Below are 22278 nucleotides of genomic sequence, written 5' to 3'. Positions count from 1 at the left end.
TTAAAAACACCCCAAAAACATAGAGGCATATTGAACCATGCTTAAATATTCAACACAGCAGTCTGTCACAGTTACAGTGAGGTGTTTAAAAATAAGAACTATATGGTATCACAGAATCACAGAAAGGTTTGTGTTGGAAGAGATCTAAAGATTATCCAGTTTCAACCTCTTGCCATGGGTACAGATGCCATCCACTAGACCAGATTGATCAAAGCTACATCCAACTTGGTCTTGAACACTTCCATGGAAGGAACATCCAGAGCTGAGAGGAACCTGTTGCAGTGCCTTACCACCCTCTGAATATGGAATTTTTCCTAACATCTCATCTAAAGCTCTGTTTTAGTTTAAAACCAATAACACTTGCCCTATCACTATGCACCCACACAAAAAGTCCCTCTTGCTCTTCCTTATGAGCCTACTTCAAGTGTCACAGAATTGTCAGGGTTGGAAGGGGCTTCTGGAGATCATGTAGTCCAACTCTCTTGCCAAGGTAGGTGCACCTTCAGCAGATGACAAAGGAACTCCTCCAGATGAAGGTCTCCAGAGATGGAGACTCCATGACCTCTGTTCCAGTGCTCTGCCACCTTCAACATAAAGTTCTTCCTCATGCTGAGGCGAAACTTGGTGTCTTTTAGTTTATGCCCATTGCTCCTTGTCCTGTAGCTGGCACCACCTTGGCACCTGCCTTTAACAGATTTGTATGTATTATTTGTATGTATTAAAGAGATTTTCTCCAAGTCTTTTCTTCTCTGGACTAAACAGGCCCAGCTCCTGCAGTCTCTCTCCTCATGAGAGATGCTCCCAAGTACTGGAAGGCCACAACAAGGTCTCCCCAGAGCCTTCTCTTCTCCAGGCTGAACAACCTCAGCTCTCTCAGCTTCTCTTCACAGGAGAAGCGCTCCAGGCCACTGATCTGCTTGCAGCTTGAATCATTAGGGAATTACCACTAAGTTTCATTTGTAAGATCGGGATAGATTTAAAATGGTACTTTTGGCTTGCGGGTTTTCCATGTAGGCAGGCAGCGATGGCAGGAATCTTTCCTAATTGCAGGGTTGTAGTTTCCAAGGTCGGGCTGTATTCCCCGCACCGTCCCCGGCGGGAGCCCTCGCGGCCTCCCCGGCAGGTCGCGGCTCCTCCCCGCCGCTCTGACTCACGGCCCGGCCCCGCCGACACGAGCTGGGCGGCCGGTGCCGAGCGGGGCCGCTCGCTGTGAGGGAGCGGGAGCTGGAGGGGCGCGGGGTAAGATGCCCGCCTGAGGGACGGAGCCTTCGGGGCGGGCGGGCGTGAGGGCGCTCCCGTCCGAGGGATTAAAGACGGCCCCGCTGTCCCGTCGCGGACGGCGATTTACCTGGGTGGCCACCTCCCTCTTTCCTTTCTCCCTTCCTTCCTTCCCGGAGCCGGTGGTTTCGGCGGAGAGGGAGTGGAGCCCGCCTGGCCCCTCCCCGGAGAAACTTTGCGCTGCCACCCGCGGCAGGTAGGGGCTGAGCCGCGAGGGCCGGCGGCCGCGGACGGGCCCGCGCGGGACTCGGGGCGCCGCGCCGCGCTCGGCCGCCCGCCGGCGGGGCGGGCTGTCCGGCCGGTGGCACCCCCGGCCCGGCAGCTGCCGTCTGCCGCAGGGCCGCCGCGGGCTGAGGGCAGTATATAGGTCACTGGAAGTAATGCCCGCCTAATCCCCTTTATCTTTTTGGCTCGGCTTTTCCGCTGTTGGTTTGTAGGGCGACCCTTGGGCAGCGTTGGTCGCGAACTTCGGGGAGAGAGGGGAGCCAGGCTTCGCGCAGCGCTGCGTGAGCGGACAAGTGCCGAGGTGAGAGCATGGGATACGCGCTTTTGTTTTCCAGAAGGCTTTTCCTCCCAAGGGTGACGCCTAACGGAGTGCCAGGTATTCCTGCGTGGCGCTGTCACTCGCGTGACCCTGTGCCTGTGTGCTGAGTTTGGGCTCGGATTTCTGTTTTAACAGGTTAATTAACACTGATTATTTCTTTCTCCCCGCGTCACTCACCGAATCTCCGAAGGCTATTTTGGCGTTTGCTTTGGATGCCAAAGGAAAGTAGAGGTCTCGGCAGCTTCGGGCCCCGGGTAACGGGAGAAGGCAGTGTGCCCTGACAAAGTGATTACTGTGTTGCTTTCTCTGATCTTTGAGGAACTATTAGTTAGGTCATGTGAATCTTTCTGTTGCACAAGGGTCTTGGTGGCAACTTGGCATGGTTGCATTGCTCCATGTGGACAAATACATAGGTGCTGGCAGGTGCCCACTGTCTGCTTGGACATCGTGCACAAGGCCAGGCTGCCAGTACAGGAGTTTGCCAGGTTGGGGCATGTGGTTTCTTGTACCTGAGAAAGGCTAAGGCATACTTGATGGTATTAAAAGATTTTTATTTGTTTGATTTTTCTCTTCCCTGGGCTGTTTGATTGGTTTTGCTATTAGCATTAACATATCTCATACAATGATGATAAGGAGAAAAAAAATGCATAAGCCACCCTATTACTTGTGATTGAACTGAATGTGATGTCAGAATCTGCCAGTGCCCTCTCTGCCTAGGTATTTTGTGTTGACTAATGGGGAACTGATGCTGTGCAAGAGTTTATAGTTGCATTTTCTTTTAGTACAACGGTGTTTTTATTCTCTTGTATAGCAGTAAAAAGGATCTAGGGCCTCATCTTAGTGGGGGAGCATGAGGTCTTAGTTTTGTTTTCATTTTCAGAGAGAAGAGGTAGTGATAATAAATTATCCTTTCAAAGAGATCTCTCATACACCAATAAGGTAGTAGTGTTAGGTCATGCAATATAGACTCATGTCTCTGCCCTGTGCTGGTTTTATATCACAATTTCTAGAAGTAAACCTTTTAGAAAAAATGTTGATTGGAAGGGTTTGTAATACCTGAAGGAATTATGTCAAATTACGGTTTTCACATCATCTGTGGTGCTTTACTTCTTCTGGGGTATGTGTGTACAAGAGTCCACCTGATCTGAAACTAATCTTAGAATTAGGACCTAATGCTGTAATTTGCTTCTTTCTCTTTCTTTTTCTCTGGCTCTGCTTTAATGAACATGGAAGGTCAAAGGGAGAAAGGAAAGGCAGAAAAACTTACAATCCATATGATGCAAGTATAAATAATTGCAGAGGGCAAGGTTGTACCAGTGAGATATTGATGTGAGGATAGCACTGGTGAAACTCATGGAACATCCAGATGTCTTTTCCTCTTATCTGTCTCAATCAAAACAATTGTTTTCAATTGACTTCTGCTAACAACTGTTTTTGTCTGTTTATTGACCCATGGTGATTGACGATACGTGCTTTGAAAAAGAAGTGAATCTTTTTAGATTGATGAAAAATGTGTGGACAAACCTCGTGGAAGAAACTTAGCTTTATGTATGTAGTTTCCTTTTTTTTCTTCTCTAAACTTTACTGTGTCTAAACTATATGGTGGTGCTGGTAAAAACCGGATTGTCCTCTGTAAGGGTTTTGGCTTTGAGTTGTTTTCATGTTTTTCATTCTAAATAGAATACAAACTTTCATAGAATCTGAAGCCAAGAGAAGCAAAATTGGAGAAACTGCTGCTAATGTGGTTTTATTTCATCCTGGCATGACACTGAGTTTTGGAAATCTATAGCTATGTTTTCTCTTCAAAAAGATTATAGTGATGCATTGATGCCTGCCAAGCTTAAGTCTTCAGATATACAGACTCTCAGTACCATCTGAAGCATCAGTTTCTCTGTTAAACTGTACATTGAAGGATTATTAAGATTACTTTGATATATATCGTTTTAAGACTTCTTTTTAACAAAGAATTTATCCACAAGTGCTGCTGTTCCTCCCTTGCATATCTTTATTTATTATATACAGATGCTGCTTTTTGATGCCTGCAGAGCGTTTCATTGCAAAAGATCTCCAAATTTTAATTAGTCTGATGGGAATCTTGTTTAGCTCTATAATTTTTGAGTAGCATACTTGACTTTTTAAGGATGCAATTCTGCACATCTTGATCTGATGTTACTGTGAGCAGTAGTTTCCCTCAGACATGAGAGAAATGTGTTCTCTCTCTCTTTTTCCTATGGCATATTTAGTGTAGTTGGTATGTTTGGTGGTATGTTGTGGTGTTTGTTATGTGCTGCTGAGAACAAGGCCTTTTTGACCTCTTGTTCTAGTAATACTTTTTTGGTAATAATTTTATAACTGTATTTTGGTTTGCAGACAAACTATCAGACTCTTCTACTTAGACATTTTGGCTTGGCATTGTTACTTATGGTCTCTTCTCAGCCTAATGGGATAGGTCAATTTTATACTAAATAGCTGCCACCCCAACAAAAAGGTCGTGGTCTGTATCTGCATCAGAATAAGCACCAGGAAAGAGGGCATCAAGGAAGGCTCTTAGCATAGTGCTTTTGGGTGTGTTTCAGGTAATGCAGTACACAACAGCAGATGCCTATACTTTTGGTATGTTATGATTGCACTTCTAATGTTCTAATAGTATTGAGTAAAGACAAACAACCTTGGGGTGCTTCCAGAAGAGACCACAAAGGTCTGCACTAGTCAAAAGTTGGGGTATGAGTGAACTAGAAGTTCTGATTTTTTTTCAGTCCTTTTGGCAATACAGTATAGTGGCCGAATAAAGACTTGTAAGATGCTGGTATGGCTGCTCTGTAAGAGTGTCTGTATCTTTAAAACCTTATGCAAACAGCTTACAAGAAACAATGCCTTTTCCTGATCTTATTAATTTATTTGGAAAGTAGAGTTAGGACTTCATTGTGCCATTGATAGCAGGTCAAATAGACCTTGCTGAGGTTGCACCTCAAGTCTTGGGTCCAGTTCTGAGCCCCTCACAAGAAGGACATTGAGGTTCTGGAGCATGTCCAGAGAAGGACAGTGAAGCTGGTGAAGAGTTTTGAGACTGAGTCCTGTTAGGGGTGGCTGAGGGATCTGGGGGTGTGTAGCCTGGAGAAAAAGAGGCTCAAGGGAGAACTTACCACTTTCTACAATTGCCTGAGAGGTCCTTGTAACCTGGTGGGTGTTGGTCTCTTCTTCCAGGCAACCAACAGCAGAGGAAATGGCCTCAAGCTGTGCCAAGGGATATTCAGGCTGGGCGTTAGGAATAATTTCTTTACTGAAGAGGTGATTAAGCATTGGCATGGGCTGCCCAGGAAAGGGGTGGAGTCACCATCCCTGGGAGTGTTTAGGAAATTACTGGATTTGGCACTTGGTGCTATGGTTTAGTTGGTATGGTGGTTTTCAGTCACAGGTTGGACTTGCTGATCTTGGAGGTCTTTTCCAGCCTTAATAATTCCGTGATTCTAGTGAATTAAAATAACAGTTTTGAATTCACTTGTGAATGTGTACAATAAGTGCTTCTGGCTTAATATCACTCCATTGTAATACATGTGTACACACACCACTACATTTTAAGGAGTCAGCTTTATCTGTGGAAGTGCTGTGATGGTAAGGAAGCATTCACCAGATGAAGTTAGCATTATGAACACTGAGGAGCTTTTGGAATCCATGTTCCCTTACTTTCTGTTGTAGGCATTGATCATAAGACTTCCGATTACTACAGGTAGGTATCTCTCAGTCAAGGACTCAGTGATGGTATGGTAAGAATGCTTTGCATGTTAAACCATGTGGCCAAAAAATTCTTGTCTAAGGTGATCCTGAAGGGCATGTCCAGTTGAGGCAATTCCATGTGGAATTGAAACAGAGCAGGTAAAATAAGAGCTTGTGAGAGTGGTGATATGGGCTCAAGGCATGTGAAGACATAATCTAAGAATGTGTTACCTATGATACCACGTGAGATTACATTTAATTAGCAGAGGAAAGTTTGGAAACATGACACAAGCACAGCTATCTGCATGCAGGAGGCCCAGCATGTAGTTGGGACTTTGACTCAGATTATCTCTGAACCAAATGTAGCACCTTTTCCTAGGAGTTGGAAAATTTGCCCTGAAATTTATACTGTTTCAAACTGTGGTGGTTTGCCATCGGTTGTGAGATACTGAGAAATCAATGACTTCTTTATCTTTTTCCTTTCCTTAAAAAAGATCAAATTTTGATGCAATACTGAATTTCCTATGCATGCAGTAATGTTAGACCATGACAGTTAATTCTGATCTAAACATAATGACCATGGTATTATCTACATTTTGTGTGAAAACATACATAGATTAGTGCTAAAAGAGTGAGGCAAATTCTTATAATGTAGTTTTTGCCATTTAGCTTTAGAAGCACAGTCAGATCTTTTCTCTCCTTGTACCTCTACTGTAATGTCCAAGCATGTGACAGGCACAGTTTTGTTTATTTAAACATTTGCATGCCTTAGAAGAACTTGTCTTTTTTTTTTTTTTTTAAGAAAGGAAAGCTGTGTAGTAATAAAAACGTGCTAGATTGTTTGTGTCAGTAACTATTACTGAAAGACAGTTGTGCCCATTATCCTTCTAATTCTAGCTCATTTTTGCAAGTTGTCTGCATTGTACATTGGTGAAGGGTAGGATTTCTTTCTGTGGAAGTTTTTCTATAGAAGTACTATTCTAACAACACAAGTGGAATTTGCCTGCAGAACTGATCAAATTATGCCCTTGAACAAGCTCACAATTGGAAGGATTTCCTAGAGTGTATGAAACAAATTAAAACTTTTAAAAGTATTGACAGTCTTTATATTCCAGTAAGCCTTTGTATTGTAACTTAAATTTAGCTGTTGGCTAACAGTTGAAGAGTTAAACTGCTGAAGAATCAATCCCTCAATCCCACTTGAATTCACAAAATCTTTTGTAAAACCTCAGATACCCCTGAGCAGGAGAGAAGAGAATATTATACTTTTGAGTTAGTTTTATTAACAATTAACAGTTAATATAATTGTAATAACTGAATTATTTTCAGATGTTTAGGTTTTTTACACACTAGTCAGAGAGCTGTGGTTAAAAGGTTGCTGTTGTGCAGCCAAGTCCTGGAAGTAGCATGGATTGTTACTGAATTTTGTTAACTCATTTTGCTGTGGCAGGCTCCTGCCCTAATGCAGCAAAACTGAGAGGGAGAGATAACCTGGTTTTCTGCTTCATCACTGTACTGGCATTACACTGAGTAGTGCTTCTGTAAGCATGTATACCTTGAACATATAAGGGAAGAAGGAAGCCTGAGTGGGGAGGTGTGCCTTTCATAATTACAAGTTGAAGTGAAACATCAGTGAGTTGCTGCACTGGACCCGTGGCTCTTAGTAAACAGAGCTGTGCTGTTTCCTCTTTGCACATTTATGGCATTTTTACACTTCACTCATGCCATAAATGTGTTTTAGTTCAGTGTTACAAATTCTGTATTCCTGTAAGAGAACCTATGGAGATCAAAAGTTTATCTCCCCTTTTGAGGAACTCACTGATTTTCAGTGCTGGACTTTGCAAGAAGTGCATGCCTCCAACCACAGCATGATGTGGATTTGTTTTGGAAGTGAGGGCTTCCTTCCTCTGTGAGTGGAGTTAGAATTGTGCTGGTTTCTCTGCCTTGTGTGCCCAACCAAGGTAGTGACAACAGGTGCTAAGCAGGCAAATATTTTGCTGCAAACCATAAAGATCTTCAGAAAAGTGTGTGTTGCTCCTTTTTATTTTTGGCTCTGATGTTGTTCTCAGATCACCCAATGTTCTTGGAATGCTTTTGGTATGGATTATGAATTTGTTTTTTCTTTTTTTTTTTTTCCTTTTAATTGGCTATTTTGCCATTCAGTACACGGAAGCAGAGAACATACAACACATAGTCAGCAATAGGTGTAACAGGATAATTTCCTTTCTGAATTGCTGACTTGCATTAAGATTAATTATGCTTGCCTGCTTAGAGTGGTTTCAGGTAAACAATTAGAAAGTTCTTTATCAGCTTCTTGAAACATATTCATAAGATGAGAAGCCTGTGAAGTGAGAGTACATTTTGAGTGGAGGAAAAGGATGGAGGACAGAAACCGATTTGCCTTTGCAATGATTCTGTTTTTAATAATTTGGTTCCAGTAGTGTGAACAGCACTAAAAGATATTTCCTTGAACTTGCTTCCAGGTAACACAGAGATTTCTATGGCTGTCAGTGGTTGCATCTGCTTTCAGCATATTTTGCTGGCATGATTTTTACAGAGGTGATGTTTGCCAGCAACAGCCCAGTGCTTATGGGTTCCTGACTTGCTGGTGTTGATAAAGCAGAACACACAGTAGTATTGAGAATATTTTGAAAAATTTCCTTCAGCTAGTTAGGGCTAGGTTTGTTTTGCTTTGATGCCAGTGGAATCCTTGAACTTGGAGAAATTTTTTCTTCTCACAAGAACATTTATTGTTAGAAAAAAATAAAATGTTCAGAGAGGAACAGCTAAGGCAGTTTAGCAAAGACTGCATTTATAATGCATGCTTATTTGCAAATTATATCTCTTGCTAGCAGTGTTTTTAGAAACCTACATTTAATAGCTGAAACATGACTGTTTGATTTTAAAGTAGCAGCAAGTGAGGGGGATAAAATTTTGTTGTATTGACAGCAAGGCATATTCTCTTACTAGTGTGCATTTGTTTTGCAAAAATTTAAAGTAACAACAGTTCAGATTTAAAAGAAGCATCAGCTCAACAGCAACATTTCAGGAGCACTTGGCATTGAGCTTGGTGTCAGGAGACAATGTGGTCTAATCAGTTATAATTCAAAGTACATTTAAATATTCTGAGATTAAAATATTATTTATTCAGAAGCAGGAATATTGGAGTCTGTGGATATGCTAATGCAGAAATTTAAACTATTTTTCCACAGAGGAAAATATGAAGAGTAGTGAGAGGCTGGCTTGGGTAGTAGTGAGCCCTTCAACATCAAATGGAAGGAGGGGAAGGTATTCCCAGCTGGATTGCCAAGGACAAGTGTAAAAATAAAGCACACACACATATAAATAAAACGTACACACACACATAATTAAAAATTCATAATGGCCAACTCAAAAAGAATAATGAGAAATCATTATAGAAATAGAAAGTTAGAAAGAGGAGGTTTGCTCCTGTTTGACGAGTGGAGCTATGGACAAATAATGCCAAGCAGGCTGAGGTATTTTTTGTTTATTTCTTCACCTCAGGTCTAATAAAATATACTGGGGCTTGGAGGGGAACATGATGTCCAAGGCAAGTGCTAAAATACTAAGCTGGTGTGAGGAAAGAGTGAGTTTTAGAGCAGTTAGGGAAGTTTAAGTTTGAAGTGTTTACAAAAACACTGTTGAAAGAGCAAGGGGTGGCTGATGTAATCCTTGAGCTACTGCAGTTACTTAACTCATGGAGGGTATGTGTAATACTGTGCCACTGAGAAGAGGGATTGTAGTGTCTGTCTGTACAGGTGTCAGGGGCAAGGGGCAAGTGGAAAAGAACAACTGTAAAGTCAGTTGTTTATTTGTTCTAGTATTTTTTCTTGGGAATTAAACCCTCCCAAAGCAGTAGAAGATTACAAAGAAATAAGCAGTAGCCAATATGATTTTATTTTTAAGATTAACCATTAGACTACTTGAACTTCCCTTTCCAAAAGGAGCAGTAGGTCTCTGGAAGCTTGACTCTATGATAGAAACTGTCAAAATTTCATTCTTATTAAAGAATGTTTGGAGGAATTGACTGTGGGCAAGTGATGAACTGCTTGAAAAACATTGTTTTCCCTAGAAATGGACTAATGAGATAGTGTTCTTGTTTAAGGGTGAGAGGTTTATTTTAGATATATACATGAAGGATTTTATGTATTTTTGTAGACAACAAGAATAACAGGAGTCAACATTGCTATAGAATTGTAAAATTAGAGAATATCTTCAATCAAAATTATTGAATTCTGCTCTTAGAAGGTTTTGGGTTTTTTTAAATAAAGCTGGTTCTTAGGTTGTGACTGAAGTTTGTATTACAAACCCCTATAACACATTATTTCAAACACAGCAAGGCTTCTTCAAAGTAATTTGTGTTTCCTGGTTGATGGGAGCAATCGGAGAAGGCCAGAAGGACCAAGTGCTTCTCTCTGAGGCTTGTTTCAGTTAACCTTAAGGACCTTTCCAGTTCTTTTGGTGGGATCCTGTGTCTGCACCACATATGTGTAAATAGAAATATGTTCTACAAGTTAAATGAACTAATCTTTCCAGCCAATATTGATGTACATCTTCATGTTTTGAAGATGGAATTAATTTAAAAATTATTTAAAAGGGAGTCTGGAGGAAAGCAGTAAGAATACCTGGATGTCTGGAGGAATGACTGAATGAACTGGGAGCTGTTATTTTAGCTTCTGAGAAGTGAAGAAGATAGACAAACCCTCACTTTCTCATTTCTCCACTAAGTGTATGAGATAAACGTGTTTTTCACAGTGATCTGTTTTCTTTCCTAGCTTGGTAAGACATTGTTGCATTGTAATATATTATCAGAAAAAGTTGTGTATTATTTTTAAGAACAGGTAATGAAAGCAGCTGTGAGTTGTGACAGAAACATGATGTGTGTTACTATGGCACAGTGGAAAGGACTAGATGACTTTGAGGTGATTTTTTTTTATCCTTTGAATACAAAAAGGAGATGGTTACTGTGGTGCAGCATGATGTGTAAAATCCAGGGAGAGCACGGTACTGAGAATTCACTTTGTTACCTCTACTCTTATGTTTCAACTGACAAGGAGGATCCAGAAGATATCAAAACATTATGCCTCTTTCTCTGTTGTTTTTTTTTTTTTTTCCTTTTTACCTGCATGGTGTAGATGAGGGAGACTTGTAACTTTGCAGTGGCTGTTGAAAAGTAGCTAGGACTCCCTGTTAGAGATAACAACATGAAAAAATGACTGTGGGCATGGCTATACGCACACTGGCTCTGCAGGAGCAAATCTTAGATCAGGGAGTGCAAAGAAATGTGGTGTGAAGATTCCTGGATTAGCTTTGAAAACAATTTTGTCATATTTGTGTGGTGTTGCATTCAAGCCACTGGAGTTTTACTGCTTCCAGACCTGTGTGAGTTTGCTCGCTGCCACACAGACTTACTTAATCAGCTTGTGCTACTGAAAATTTGGAAAACTCTTTCATATAATCTGCAGTATGTTCTTAACAACCTTCTATTGTGCTGCCCTTGTAGCCTGTGTTTATTTGAATACACTAATTATTTTTTCTTTAATTATTTGCCCAGTAACAATCCAAAACAGAAGGGGATCTTCACTGCATGATATTTCTTGTCCATATTATAGGGATAAAAACAGTGACATTAAACAAAGGTTATAATTTCAGCTGCATGTTATTGGGCAAAACTGTGAATAGCAGAAGGAAAACAAAGATTTGAGGAAGTCCTGCAGTGTCAACTGATCTTTAAATCAAAAGCAAATAGGCACATTTTTATGTGGAATTAGCAGTTTAGAAGATTTCTGGTTTGTTACTCACAGACGGAGATTTCCCAGGAGGTATCACCTTTATCATGTGTTTGTTATCTTAATTCATGCATGTATGAAACCAAAACGTACTTGCCTCTTAATATTTTAAAGTCCATCTGCTCTTTTGAATGGTATCTGTTGGTACTGGGAGTGTTTGTATTGATTCATATATCTGTGGACTATGTTTTCTAGGATTTATTTTCTTAGGAAAGAAACATGAAGGGGAAGGATAAGGAAAGCAAGTTGAATTTCCCAAACCACAAAGCAATGCATCTTTCATAATATCCAGCTTGGGTAGTAGTGTAGGTTAAGATGCACGGGGTCCAATACAGTCTCTAAGGACAGCTTTCCTCTCAAACAAAATGCAGTATAACCCTGAGCTCAAAATTAATTGTGTTTAAAAAAAAAAAAAAAAAAAAAAGAGGGTGTAAGAGAGAACGTATAAATCCTTGAAAAGGGTTTTGCCATTCTAAGAATGTCCTGGTAACCTGCCTGTTAAAAGAAAGTTTGACACTCTGCTCTGCTGTCTGAAGAAACATTGAAAACTGTTGTCTGTTATGATTTGATCATCTCAGTATACAGAGTAGAGTATAGTAATTCATGAAGGATGCTACTAAGAGTTGATTATGTTCTAAAGCTTTTTAATATGCATGCCTCCCCATACTCATTGTAGGACAGAATTTCAGGCTATCCAAGCAATGTGAGCTGAGATACATATTTTGATTCATAATTATGAATCATGATTTGTAAGAATACTGTGATCCGGAAAATATATAAAATTCATATAAAGCATATGAGATAGAAAATATTTGATAAAATATAACATTTTTGTGTCTGGTTCAAATTTTTTGAGCACTTCTTCTACCAGCACTTCTTCCTGTTTTCCTCACCTGTCTCAGTTTTCAGAAATGAGAAGGCAGAACCTTTTTAATCTCATCTCTCTCCCTCTGTTCCCCCTCCTTACTAATCAGGATACAGAATGCAGATGTGTATTATTTTTTACCTGGTGGCCTGCTTTTAAAAAACTGTGTATTTAATGCAAAAGCCAAATATTTGCTCTTCCAAGAATGTTACATAAGGCAAGACTGTGCTTGGCAGTAATGATTTGTCAGTGCCTGCAGAGATCCCAGTGTCAGTGCTCCCTGGAGATAAGGATGTATTATTTCCTATCTGGCAATACTGAACTGGTGATACTGTGTGATTAATATGACTCTCCTGGGCCACAACTACAGGAAGCTCTCCATTCAATTATCATCACCATACTTCTTTAATTTAATTACAGCTTTAAAAAATAATATTAAAAAGGATGATTCAGAATTGGAACTTGATAAATTATTCAGATTTTTGTTCTTTCATATACTAGATTTAATCTTCTTTTGTACTCTAACCTAAGGGGTGTCTGTGTAGTTTTGGTTTTATGTGGGTTTTTATTGGGGTTTTTTCCCAAATTATTTGGGAAGCTAAAGGCACTTAGGTTCTGGACATCTTCCATAGCCAAGGTTTCAGATTCAGATATTTTACATATGTTGGATCAGGGAATTGTTTGATGTTCTGAATGCCTTCTCTCTAAAACCTGCACAGTAACTGCATATCATAGAGAAATCTTTTGTAGCCTACAAAACAACTTTTGTAGCCTACAAAAGAACAGACCTTTGTGATTTTCTTTACTGCCTCAGTAGTAGTAACTACAAAGTAATTCATTGAGTCCGTCTTGCAGGACTTTGAAGCTGAAGCACTGAATAAGTTTGGATAATATGGCACCACTGTGTAATTTTTTATTAAGCATATATTTGAAAGTATGCACTAGCCATGCCAGAAATGGAATTGTCCCTCCTGTGTCTGTTCTTCATTGGCTCCGGTTTCAGTCTCTTGTACCAATTTTCAATTTCAGGCTTGTGCTTCTAGATAAAAGATAATATTTAGATGGAAGCGTGCTGGAATCTTTAAAACAAATATGCTGACAGGTTTTGCCTTCCTCCAGTGCCCCCTTAATTCTGTTCACTTGAAGCCCCTCCACAGATGCTTATTGCATGCTCCTTTTCCTACATATGCTGGAAAGAATTATTTCTGTAGAGGCTGTTGGTTACCTTCAGGACTTCAGTTTGGACTCTGGGTTGGGACAATTTCTCTTTTCATTTTCTTCCCCCTGTTCCTCTTTTCTGTTCCCTCTGATGGATTATTTCATGTGTAGTAAAAGGAAATAAAAATACCGGGCTGATCAACTTGCAAACTTCAAACATGAGGATGTCATTTAGACTATACCTATTTTATTATAACAATAGTTCTTAAGCTATACTATAAATTAAAGAAGATTATCCAGGGGAAAAAATAATTGTTTGAGCTAAAACACAGTCTGATCAAGAACATAATTATAGGCTCCACTCCAAATCTACCCAGATAAATAATACAGCAAAACAAAAGTAGGGAGAGTGTATTTAACAAATTAAACTTAGAACCTTATTTTTATGACCAGATGCAATGAATGTATGAAGCAGACAGGAGAGAAGTTAGTATTAATTACAAATTATGGAGAAATCTACTTCCTTTAGGACCCTTACTTGCAATTATTTTGAGTAATAAGAAAATACATTAAAAATAGCAGGGTTAGCGAGGTAGAATTTTGTGAGCTATATTTTACTACAGGAAACATTTTAGAGATGATCAGGAGGATAGAGAGCTTGACCCTGTTACCATTTCCTGTTACTGTTAGCCTGGAAACTGGTTAATTTTTAGCACTACTTCTTTGTTGTAGTTGAGCGGGAAAATGATACTAAAAGTCTCTTAAGGAAATTTCTGGTTACATGTGTGGAGGAACCAGATATAATCATCCCTGAAATTCAGGAGCATGAAATGGCAAGGGGTCATCTAGTCTAGCATGTACTGAAACCATGCTACTTTTGCAGAAAAAAACAGTGTCTTTCTATAAGACCTTATTTTTTGGCTGTTTTGTTTGTGCTCCCCTGATGGGAAAGCTGTTTAAGAACCTGTTTTAAACTAGGAGTTCTTGGTTAAAAATTATGTTTATAAAAAAATATTTTTGCCTTGATGTATATACTTTCTAAATTTTTGCAGGATTCCTTTCAGTGTACTGAAAACTTTCAGAGTTTTCCCTCCCTGCTTATAAGACACAGAAAAATGACAGTCTCCTTATTTTGAATTAATTTGTGTAGTCTGGAAGAATTTCTGTCAGGCAGGTTAGCAGGATGTCTGTAAAATCAATTTTGAATGCTAAGCACTGTGTAAATGAATAGACACGCTTTTCATACTTGCATTTTTCTGTATGTGTGCAGCCTTGTTACATGTCAAATATAAATTTAATATGAATTACTTCAGTGTTGACAGAAAGGTGTAGGTTTCTCCTTCTCCCTTGCATGTGTTTAGCTTGTTTAACAAGATGCTGTTATGATGCATTTCTTGTCTGAAAAGTGAGTTCTGTAATCAGTTTTTTGGCAGTGTAGCAAGCTTTAGTATTCAGTGTTATACCACTTTTTTTCTGCTTCTGTGTTTTATTTTTTTTTCCCCCCAGTGGTTGCTTTCTTAGCCAGAACAGTTTCTTAATTGCTTCAGACTTATTCAGTATATTATGCATGATTGTTTTTGGGTTGCAGCAGTGAACAGAAGGCAGCAAGGAAGGCAAATATGGATTGCTTCTGCAGTGATGTGGGCTCTTAGTTGATGATGCCCTTGGTGTTTTCAAGGGCTTTTCACTAGGTATTGGTGAAAGGCCTGGAAGCTCTGACCTTGCCTGTGTAGATGTGTCTTGTGCCGTGAAATATGCTCTGTTACAGCTACTCCTGTGTATTTGAGAGTTTATTATCTTGTTCTCTTTAAGATGGAGGTTTTTTCCTTCTCGGTTTTTACAGTGCCAGATTTCTGTTAACAGAGAATGGTATTTTTTACTTTTCTACTTTCTCGGCCTTTCCTTGTCTGTAGTGGAAAGCTGAATGATGCTGAAAGCTGAAGAAACTTTAAGTCTAGATTCTTGACCAAATGGAAGAGCTGCCAGAGCCAGTTTTTCCTTGCTGACCTGTTGACATGCTTTAACTGCAGGTAAGATAAATGTGTGTCTGTGTGTGTGTGTGTGTGTAATAGGTAGTTCAGAACAGAAGGCTATTTGCTGAGCCATGAGCTTGCTGTTTGGAGTGCTGGGTGTTGCAATCAGTTTTTGTGGTATGGACACCCATCCTATGGAAAGTGAGCTTGAGACTTGAGTCTGATTTCAGATGCCTGATAGAGTCTCCAGTAGCACTCAGCTGCATTTAGACACCATTGGCTCTGGAGTATCCTGTCAATGTTTTGTGTTTTATTTCTGTTTGTGTTCACACCTGTACAGTGTAACTATTGTGCAATATTCCAGTGACAATCACAGGAATTGTTTACATGTGAAATGAATATACACCAATTATCAAAGGTGCTTTAGCTATCTTTTAGTGACCTGTAACTTCTGGAGAGCAATAAATACATTGTGACCTACATACCCTGTAAGTCAGATGTTGGTTACCTGTGGCACATTGATGAGTGCCCAGCAGCCTGTGCACCAGGATATTCTTGAGTTGGCAAGACTCCTCTTTTTTTTTATTTGTTTGTTTCAGAATATATCCACATTATTTGGCTTACAGGATATGAAATAATTGAAATGTTTGTCATCAGAAGAATGTACGTTTTCTTTTTTCCTCCTGGTTCTAATGGTACAATGTAGGATACAAAAAGAGTTGAAGGAGGAAACACTAGTATTCTCTATCTGAGCTTAAAAATTGACTGCAGAAACTTTAGAAAACCTTTTACAACAGAAGCTGAATGAGGGGCAGAGGTCCTAGATTTTGGCTTGTCATTGGATCATCTTACTTTATCTTACTCTGCAGTGAAACTAGTTAGCTGACAAATGAAAATTCAGGTAAGTCTTTTCCCCAACCTGATCTACAAGCATGAATATTGTTTGGTTCTTGATGCAACATTGTACATGTGCTGTGTTTCATTAGATAAGCTGTTTTACAATGTGAAAAGGGCTGAACACTTATGAGTCACCTCCCCAAGAGATGCTTATTGTCAGTTTGCAAAAGGGCCAGATGAAAGAGCATGAAGGGGGGGGGTGTGGTTTTCATAGACTTAATGTTTCATAGAAGAGTTGGCATCATTTGGGGAGGAGATGTGGGTGTTAATTGCAAGATTGTCATAAGTAAGCTGTGTACAGAAGAGAAGCCCAAGCTAGCTAGGGAGGGAGCCTGATGCGTGGGTGTGAAATGAGACTGGGATTAGTATAGACAAGCTTGAAATCACAGGAACCTGACAATATGTTTGGTTTCCCAAGTTGTGCTTGTTGTATCAGGAGGAGCATTTATACCAGTCAAACAACATTAGAAAGGAGAAGAAATATGAAATGCTGCTTTATAATAACCACTAGTTCCTGGTTTATATATACCCAGGTTTTCTTTCAAGTTGGTTAGAAAAAATATGAATAGCTGGTAGATTATAATTCAGTATTAACTTTCTGGCAAACTCTTATACCTTTTTTATTATTTTTGAACCACCAAACATTTGCTTAATGAAAATGAACACCATCTCTCAGCAGCCTTTCATGTAGCTTGTGTCTGCTCTTATCCTCCCCTTTAGTGCTTCCACCTCTTTTTTCACGCAGTTTGTTGCAATTCTTGATGCTGATGGGCAACTGTTTTGTGAAGTGGGTAACAAGGATCTTGTTCTTCTCATCCTAACCTGTGCTGCTTTGTAAGGATTAAGGAGGCATCTGGTTTCTCTGTAATAGCTTATAAAAGGTCCCAAAGTATCATATAAGAGTATCTTTAGGAAGCATCAGATAGCCTGATGCTTGCCAAATATTCAGTATGCTATTGTTTCCACTCTTTGAATAAACTGGCAACTATGACAGTGTTGCAAACCTGTTTTATAAACCCAGTTCATTAGAGTGTTTTTGAATATCAAGCCTTGTCTAAAAGCTCATCTAGCATGGTGTTTGGAAGAACTACATATTCCCAAGTTTCGTGGTATCTTATCCAAAATTTATTGAGTATAAGCTTTTATATATACTGACCTACAGCTAATCCGTGATTCTGTGGCTGTATGGAAGCAGCTTTGGTTGCCAAAGTGACTGTTTGTTAATCATTTGCTGTAGGTAAGAGTTCTTCAGATGGTTTGTAGCATTCGAATATAATATCTTGCTCAATAAAGACAAATCTATTTCCTTCTCCAGAAAGAAAACTAACTAGTAACAATTGTTAATTTAAACTAGAGTCTGGTCTTACACTATAACTTTATTTCTAGCAGTGCAAAGCTGTTACTTTTTTCCCTGACTTAAAATCTAGTTATGCTCATGGAAAGGCAATACAGTCACTGATGGCAGGAAGTGACATGAACCAACACAATGATGTGGAGTCTTTCTCTCATTTCTTCCTATTCTGTGTTTGTGTAACTCCTCAATCTTACTAGTATGTTTGGATTCCTGTTGGTTTAGCTAACAGCAGTAATGAAAGAAACCCCTAACTCCTTAACACAAGAGCTTTAGTATCTAGTCTAAGATTGTTAAGTGTCTCTGATTACCAACTCTAGGCCCAGCTGGTATTAAATACTTTGTGTTTTTTATTGGAAAAATATTAATGCATCTGAAACAAATATGTTTCCATATATTTTTGTTTTCAATTAAACCTTTCTAAGTAAGACTTTCATAGATTCAAGTTGGAATTTCAGAATGACAGAAGACACAAGGTGAAAGAATTTCCATTAGTTTATATGGAGTACCTTAGGATCATGCTTCCTTTCAGCTGTCTTCTTCCTGAGTTGTGGTGTGGGGGTTGTTTGTTTGTAGTTTTTTGTTGCTTTTCTTTTCTCCTGGTGTCAGTTTGTAGAGTTTTGAGTTTCTACTCATTATAAAAATTGTGGAGACTCAGACTTGTGGGGAGGAAAATATCTTTTTCATTCAGCAGTGAGTTTGATCTTAGGAGCAAGCTGGTAGATCTTGGTTACTGACTGTTATCTGAAACGAATATTATAGAGGAAGAACCTGTTTTACTGATGTAGGTATTTTTTAAACTGCCTTGAATTTAACAAAATGTTAATAGAAAATAGCTATCACATGGCTTTACTCTTTCATAGGATTCCTTGGGCCAGTTGCAGGCTACTTCACATGGCCTTCTGAGGAATCTGTGATGTTCTGTAAATAATTTAAATGGTTCTGATTTCTAATCTTTCATCACTATACACTAGCATACAAATTTGCTTTCCCTGTGATGCTGTGGGAGAGGTCTGTAAAGGACACATCCGCCTGGCAATTCACAGACTATAAAGATGTATACATGGCTTTCATAATGAATAAGGTGATTTTTCTTTCTCAGCTCAAGATAAACAAGGAAAAAACGTGTGTATGTAAACAAGGAAAAAACTTGTGTGTGTATGTATCTATCACACAGTGTGAGTAAAGTTCCTGGGTATGTAATAAAGAATGTTTTGTCCAGGCATCTTAATTTACTTACCATTTATTGTGTCTTGAGTTTAATTAGGTGTGTATTTTGCCCTAATTAAGAATTAAGCTCAGTGCAGGGAAGTTAGCAGTGTGTGATGGTGTATAGAGGCCACTGGCATGAGAAAATTGAAAAGTATGACTGGTTTTCTGATCTTAGTGACACCTGTTTTTCTTAAATTTGGTCTCATGGAAGTAAACATGGTAAGCAGATATTGTTTCAAATTGGCTACACCTTAGTACTAAATCAGGGCAAATTGTACTTGGTAGTGGCCCTACAGAACCTAAGGGAATATGTAACCCTTCTGAATCTAAAGGATATTTGGTTAATGTGATGTTAGAGGTTCAGAGATTTTATGATACACATAAAGAAACCACAAAAAGCAAAACAGGAAAAATTGATCATGTTTTCCATAATAAAACTGATTATTATCAACATAGTGGTTTTATGTTTAATTTGAGGGAAAAGCCCACCATTGTCGTGAATGCTGTTTTAGAAGGAAAAAGACTAATGCAAAATAAGATTGGAGAACAAAATCTTGAAGGATCAAATTTTCAGTTGACAGTTTTCCTGTGCATCATTGTTCTTTAGATCCCAATATTTTTTAAGACAAAAATGGTTTTCAGATAAAGCTAGTGCAGATTAGTTAAATTGTTTTAAAGTCTGCATGATTATTATTTCAAAATATAAACTTGGAATAAATGAAAGAGAGGAAGAGTAAGATACACTGTTAATATATAGGCCTGCAAGAATGGATTGAATTGAAAGGCTAAATGTTGATTAGATTTTGATTTGGTTTTGCGGTGTTAGAATCAGTTGTGGTTAACAGAAACATATCTTAGAAACCTCTCTGTAGCTGTTTTCAGACAAGCTGCTTGTTCATGAGCCAAGCAATAGAGATATTTGATATATTTGTTGTATATGGAGCAGTGGAGATCACTGAGGGTTTTGAGATTAGGCTGTCCTCAGAATAGAAATTGATGGTAGACAAGGGGGTAGGGGAGCATGTTCATAATCCAAGCATATGGCAGTGCTCCTGGCCATGGGCAGTCTATGGTATTATTTAGTAGTCTTTCCATTCTATAAATTCAGTGGGTTTTGTCTTTTTCTTTCAAAATTATTTTAAAAATCATCAGTGCTTTTGGTAACTCTTATGGACTTTAACAATGAGTTCCATAATTTGTCACAAATTATCACTTGTGCAGGAACAGAGATGGCTAGAAGAGCTGTCCAGTGGGAGAAGAATGCAAGGTCCAAGTTCTGGGTGTCTAAATCGTGTATCACATACTAATTTTAATTTTTTAAGGGCTCTGCGTATTTTATATTTCAGAGCTATGGAAGAATACTGTCATTTAACTTTCTGGATTCACAGGAATTTTTTAATACCTGGTTTGCTTCAAGTAGAATTGGATTAATGAAAAACTAATCTGTCATATACTTCAAGTGTACTGTTGGGCTTTTTAAAGCAGTGTTTGTTGCCTTTGTTTCATATTAAGTTCAATGTTGTGAAATGCACATTGAGTATTCCTCTTGTAAGTCTTTTAAAACAAGGATTTGTACACTATAAGTACAAGGAAATTTGAATAAACCTTTTTGCTATCCAGATTAGATTAAAGAGATTTTCTGGCAGTGTTTGAGATTTAAAGTGAAGAAATTGGATGGGGGTAAAGTAATTGATTCCATTGCCATATGCATGCTGAAGTTTGCAAAGTGCAAGCTAAGCAAAATATTTGCTCCATCCTACTTTGTGGCTCTATTAACTAAAATAAACTGTAGGTTATCTTAACCAACAAAAGGTGGAAGTGAATTTTAAAATATAATACATTCCTGAAGGACATTGCTTATTGAAACTAGCATGTAGTTTGCAATATGATTTATTATAGTATTCTTTTTATGTCCAGTCAATTTGAAAGCTTCCCCTTTCTTCCAGTGAAGTTCTGGAGTGCGTTTTATACACAGACTGTTCTGTTGTAGGATGTTTCATGTATTGCAAAGGTGTGTAGCTGGCTACTAGTCTTATTTGAAGGTTTTTTTTTCCACTTGCACAGAAACTGCTTTATGAAACACATGGGGTTTTTGCATCTCTCCTAGTAGGAACATAATATTCAAGAGAAAGGGAAAGTCTCTCCCTGTGTTCTAGGTGTGGCACAGAGTCGGTGTGTGACAATATGTGAATGTCTTTGCTTGAATCTTTTGCTAGGGTGAAATCTTTGGTAAGTACCCTACCACAGAAGGAGGTTAATCTGAAATTATATTGAAACTTTGACCGAAGGTGTTCTTCTAGATAAAATTACTGTAACCTGTTGACTTGATTGGTACTACTCTGTGACTTACTTTAACAGCATCAGTATTTTGTTTCATTGAAGAGCTGTTGGTGTTAGTTTAATCACTATATCAATTTAAAGCTGAGTGCTTTCTGAAGAAGTTTGTGATCCTTCAGATATAAAAAGGGATGCTACAAACTAACTTGTCTAAGTACCACTTAATACTGATTTTGTTCAATGGCATTTTGTTCACTTTGTATCTGTTGTTCATGCTTAATGGCCATCCACTTATACTGAAAAGACATGTAACAACATAATTTTAAAAATCCCTACCCCTCAACCCTATCTCAGGATGTTGATATTTAATCAGTTTTGCTGATTGTTTTTGCATCCTGATGAGCTTTGCTTGAGTTGAGAGTTTGTTCTCTCTGTGTGTTGAAATTACATTGCTGATCTGTAAAACCAGTTGTGGAGTCTCAAGTGACCTATGCAAAATATACTTTCTACACACCAGCAGCTGAGTATTACTGTTGTAGGAAGTGCTGGACAGAGGAACCTTCACTTCAGCCTCATGATATAATTGTTCAGGTACCCTTGAGGAATCAGTTGGAAATGAAAAGGTGAATCTTTTAAGGAGGCTTTGGTAGTGAAGTTTTTACATGTGAATTTAGTAACTTTAGCATTTAAGTTGCAGTATAGTCATTAAAGATCTTATTACTTACTTCTAATTTAAAAAACACTCCTAAACCAGTCTGGTTATAATCTCATCCTATGGGTGATTCTAGTGTGTAAGTAGGCTACAATGTGATACTGGGCAAGAACTGTGTGGACTAGTAATTCCCTGCTTTGGAAATGTCATAGAATCTTTAGTGAATGCAAGAGAATATTAAAAAGCTGGAGCCTCATCAATTTATGAAGGATTATAAATTATGATAACAGTTGAGGAGTTCTTGAAAACCAAGGAAATAGTTCAGTTCCAAGTCCTATGCAAAGTCACAACACAGGGAAAATCTTTCAAAAAGCCAAAGCAGTTGAGGTATTTCTCTTCTGAAAACACCTCAGAAACTTCAGCATAAATTTGTGCTGTTTTAGAATGGCAAGACAGAAACTTCATTTTGCTGGGATTAAGGAAGTAATGCTTATTCCAGGAGCAAGTCAGAAAAGTATTATGCCTTAGAGGAACAACTTACTTTCCT

At 38.7% G+C, this 22278-nt stretch overlaps 1 protein-coding gene across 6 annotated transcripts in view; it reads left to right on the top strand.

The window, feature by feature from the left end:
- The first annotated feature begins 990 nt into the window (after nucleotides 1-990).
- Nucleotides 991-22278, top strand: part of FHIP1A (FHF complex subunit HOOK interacting protein 1A) — an 89339-nt gene continuing 68051 nt past the window's right edge. For 2 of the 6 annotated variants that reach the window (XM_021530205.3, XM_021530201.3), the window contains exons 1-3: nucleotides 991-1239; nucleotides 1716-1804; nucleotides 15283-15399. The gene's annotated coding sequence lies outside the window, so the exon portion shown is untranslated. Of the gene's footprint in view, nucleotides 1240-1276; nucleotides 1475-1715; nucleotides 1805-15282; nucleotides 15400-22278 lie in introns of those variants that run through there. The other 4 variants (XM_021530204.3, XM_021530202.3, XM_021530203.3 and 1 more) reach the window with 4 other exon arrangements.

This window comes from Lonchura striata, chromosome 4 (genome assembly GCF_046129695.1).
Source record: "Lonchura striata isolate bLonStr1 chromosome 4, bLonStr1.mat, whole genome shotgun sequence".
NCBI classification, from domain to species: Eukaryota; Metazoa; Chordata; class Aves; order Passeriformes; family Estrildidae; genus Lonchura; species Lonchura striata.
This window is presented reverse-complemented; position numbering and strand designations above follow the sequence as displayed.